The sequence below is a fragment of the Cynara cardunculus genome (assembly GCF_001531365.2).
Source record: "Cynara cardunculus var. scolymus isolate 2C chromosome LG 4, CcrdV1, whole genome shotgun sequence".
In the NCBI taxonomy this organism is placed as follows: Eukaryota; Viridiplantae; Streptophyta; class Magnoliopsida; order Asterales; family Asteraceae; genus Cynara; species Cynara cardunculus.
Window position 1 is genome coordinate 2008622 of NC_037531.1, and position 4892 is coordinate 2013513.

The following is a 4892-nucleotide window of genomic DNA, read 5'->3' on the forward strand; positions in this document are numbered from 1 at the left end:
GTTTGCTGAAGGATCTTTGGTGTGAGTGTTGTTTTCTTGAAGTATCGTTGTCTCTGAATGAATTACAAAACAAGTTCTTCAGCGATCACTGAATAAGCTCARTGWAKGATCGYTGGAACTGAAATTACAGATACAGAAATACATCGAAAGGAAAAAGGGATTATCATCAAATCACTGAGAGAGAGGATCAACAAGTTCCTTTAGGATGCAATAAACCAAAATACACTTCGCCCTAGGCAATGTACGATCATGCATGGAAGGCATGATATTGTGACGCACAAACTGAAACCAAAGAGCCGCTTCTAAAGTCAAATGCCCGGACATTAAGATCTTCCGACGGTTGTCTTGCAACCAATCGTATCTAGGTAAAAGAAGGGCTCGTGCGATATCTTCTTCCGGCACATCAAACCCACCATCAATAAATTGTCGGTATGAACAAACAAAGGGAGCGGTGAGACCAAGCACCGAGTTTAATTTCGGTGCTGTCCAATTGACCAGCGTTCCTTGAATGACGATTGTGTCATTTTTGGAAGTCCCAATTGTCGTGAAAAATTCTTTCACTAATGTCTCGTTCACTTTGTATGGGATGGCTATCATGTTTTCCCAATGATGTGCAAGTAAACGGTGCTTAACGCACATCAATTTTTTTGCTAAGTTTTGGGTCAAAAGCCCGTTCACATAGAAATCTATTATTGTGTATAAGATCCAACCAATCATCAAAGAATGAAGATGTACCTCTATTGCGTGAAACAGTCCATTGTCTACACGGTGTCGGAACTGGAGTTTCTTCCTCTTTCGGCTCATAATCATCATCGAGAGCCTCCGTCACCTTTTCTTTACCCTTTTCCCGCCATTGTTGGGACTTAGTCTTCGGCCCACCCGAAGCTTGACTCAATGAACGAGTTTGTCTCCTTTCAACAGTAAGGGCTGTTATGGGAGTTTTATCGGGCTGTTTACCGGTATCAATAGTTGACGGTGTCTCGAACGGGAAAGTTTCGGTTTGTCCTCCCTTCGGTATACCTTCAAAATCAAATGTAATATCGTCCAAACCTTCATCCTCACCCTCCCCCATTTGGTTCAAATTGAACCGTGAGTGATTTGGGGAAACCATGGGTGAAGGGGATAGGGTTGGTTCATCATCACTTGGGATGGGAGTAGAAATGGGTTTTGATGGTGCAATCGTGGGAGGGGCAAATGAAGTGCTCAATGAAATGAAAAATGGTTTTGGGGTTGAGGAGGATTCGGCCAAATGAGATGATAGACCCACCCTCGTAAAAACAACCATACCATCATCATCATACGAGAGTACGGTGGTGGTTGAGGGTGAGTGTTGTGTGGATGAAGAGGGTAGAGGAGATGAACTTACAGTCGCCGGAGGGAGGTCGCGGAAGGTGACAATAGTGCTTGCGGCGATGGCACTGGCGGTGGAGTATCCTCCCGTCACCGATGAAGAAGGTTCGGCTGACGAGGATGCAGTGGGTGTAGCTGTCGGCGACGTACTGTGGCCGAAGTGGCTACGGTCTGTCGCCGACGAAGTGAACGTCGGGAAGGGTGGTTTCTCACCAGCTGCTTGGGTCTTGCCATTGAGGAAAAGTTTGGCTGGCGATTTCTTTGAGGAAGGATGAAGATGAAGGGAGAAATGAGAAATGAGGGAAAAGTAAAAAGTGAGTTTTTGTTTTGTTTCTTTTAAAAATTTAAATCTTGGGAAGGGAAGAGTGAAAAAGTGATTTGAAAGACAATGATGGCAAGCTATTTTATTTAAAAAAAGAATGACCAAATAATGACCTCATTTCCATGATGTCTCCTCCTGAGGTACAAGTATTTGTACCAATACAAGTATTATACTCAAAATTTTCAAAAAGACATATGTTGAAAAATGCACACTTGAAAATTTTATTTTCAAAATTTCATCAAAAATTGGTCATTTTTAAAATAAAATCTTGATCTTCCTCATCACCTTTGGAAAATGTAAAAATTTCTTTTACCCTCTTCCCATTTATTTTTCTTTTTCTAAACATTTCTCAAAAAAAAAAAAAAAACCACATATCAAAGGCTAATCATCTAAAATGTACTTAGCCAATGATATGACTCAAAACCCTCTTTTCACAATCTCCCATGTTTACCTCAAGATGACATCATGTCCTTTCCTTAAACACTTCATTTCCAGCCAAATTCTCATTATCAGGAAAAGAATGTATATGTTGACACAAGAAAAAATAAAATGCTGCTGGCTCCTCTTTTAAAATTCGGATGACCCAAACAATGGGCACAAACTTTCCACTGTCTACTTAAAAACACCAAAATTTTCTTTTAATATTATTTTTTTCTTTTTCTCCATTCTTGCTTTCAAAATAAAATATTTACACAGTTTTGAAAATCCTTTTCAAAAATCATTGAGTTGGATCGATTATTCCCTTCGGGAGGAAATGCTTTATCCTATGTCCGTTAACTTTAAAAGTGGTGTTGTCGTGAGGGTTTAAAAGATCCACAGTTCCGAATTTTCCCACATTTACTATGGTGAATGGTCCAGACCATCTTCAATTAAGTTTTCCGGGAAAAAGCTTTAGTCGAGAATTAAAAAGAAGAACTTTTTGACCATTTTCGAAAATTCGATGATTTATCCTACGATCATGCCAAAATTTTGTTTTTTTTCCTGTAGAGTTTGGCATTCTCATAAGCATGAAATCTCCATTTTTCCACTGATTAAGTTGGAGCTTTCTTTTTGCTCCCACCGAATTTGCGTCCAAGTTAAATTCTTTTATCGCTCAAAAAGCCTTATATTCCAATTCGAGCGGGAGGTGACATGTTTTTCCAAAAACTAACTGGTACGACGACATTCCCAAAGAGGTCTTGAATACGGTACGGTATGCCCATAATGCATTATCCAACTTGAGCGACCAATCCTTACGATCCGATCTTACAACTTTTTCTAAAATATTTTTAATTTCTCGGTTCGAAAGTTCGGCAAGACCATTCGTTTGGGGATGGTATGCCGTAGCTACTCGGTGTTGAATGTTGTATTTGGTAAGAACGGTAGATAGCATTTGATTCATAAAATGCGTCCCTTCATCGCTTATCAAAGCTCGGGGTGTTCCAAAACGAACAAAAATATTTTTATGCAAAAAATCGATTACCGTTTTCGCATCGTTCTTCGGGTATGCCTTAGCTTCCACCCACTTTGAAACATAATCAACCACTACCAAAGTATACTGATTATTGAAAGACATGGGAAACGGTCCCATGAAATCAATGCCCCAAACATTGAAAAGTTCGAGTTCAAAAATGTTATTTAAAGGCATCTCGTTTCGTTGGGACAAGTTTCCCATTCTTTGATATTGTTCACATCTCTTCACAAAATTAAATGTGTCTTTAAACAATGTAGGCCAAAAAAATCCACTTTGTAAGATTTTTGCCGCCGTATGTTGTCCACCAAAGTGGCCACCATACGGTGAAGCGTGACAATCCTTCAACAAAGATAAGATTTCAAAATTCGGGACACATTTTCGCAAGACCTGATTAGCTCCTATTTTGTAAAGAGATGGATCGTCCCATAAGTAGTGCTTACAGTCATGAAGAAATTTCTTAAAACGTTGACCGTGAAGATGATGTGGCTTAAGTCCACAAGCAAGGTAGTTGGCAATATCGGCATGCCATGGAAGTTCATTTGAATGATTTTCTTGTATTGCCAAAATGTACTCATCGGGAAAAGTTTCTTTTATCACATGGTTTCCCCCGCTTGACACTTTGCCTTCGATCCTTGATCAATGATCGGCTACTTGATTGTCACATCCCTTGCGATCAACTATCTCTAGATCGAATTCTTGCAAAAGAAGAACCCATCTAATAAGCCTCGGCTTAGCGTCGGTCTTATTAAAGAGATATTTGATGGCAGAGTGGTCCGTATGAACGTTGACTTTGGTGCCAATCAAGTAGGATCGGAAATTATCGAATGCAAATACTACCGCAAGTAACTCTTTTTCGGTGGTGGTATAATTTAACTGGGCCTCCACCAAGGTTTTACTTGCGTAGTAGATGGGATGAAAAATCTTGTTTCGCTTTTGTCCCAAAACGACACCTACGGCTCAGTCACTTGCATCACACATAACCTCAAAAAGGCTTTGTCCAATCTGGGGCAATGACAATAGATGCCGAGACAAGAGCATTTTTAATAGTTTCAAAAGCTTTTTTACAATCGGAGGTAAATTCAAAAGTTTGATCGACATGCAACAAATTACACAAGGGTTTTGCAATTTTTGAAAAATCCTTAATAAATCTACGGTAAAAACCCGCATGTCCCAGAAAACTTCGAATACCTTTGACCGAAGATGGTTCGGGAAATTGCAATATTACCTCGATTTTTGCTTTATCAACCTCCAAACCATTTTTAGAAATCATGTGACCCAAAACAATTCCTTCTTGTACCATAAAATGACATTTTTCTGAATTTAAAATTAAATCATGAGTTTCACATCTTTCCAAACTTTTCTTTAAATTGTCAAGACAATTTTCAAAAGATGTACCAATGACGGAAAAGTCATCCATAAACACTTCCATAATATCCTCAATCATGTCCGAAAAGATTGACATCATGCACCGTTGAAAGGTCGCCGGTGCGTTACAAATACCAAACGACATACGCCTAAAAGCAAAAGTTTCGAAAGGACAAATGAAAGTTGTTTTCTCTTGGTATTCGGGTGCTATGTGAATTTGGTTGTAACCCGAGTCCAAAAAGCAATAATATTCTTTTCCGGCCAATCTATCTAGCATTTGGTCAATAAAGGTGCTCGTCGGTTTATTCAACCTTAGATTCCAACACAAAAATAGAACTCGGCGCAAGTATACACCTCGAACTACTGTCGTCTCGTAACAAGTAATAATGGTAAAAAGTACCA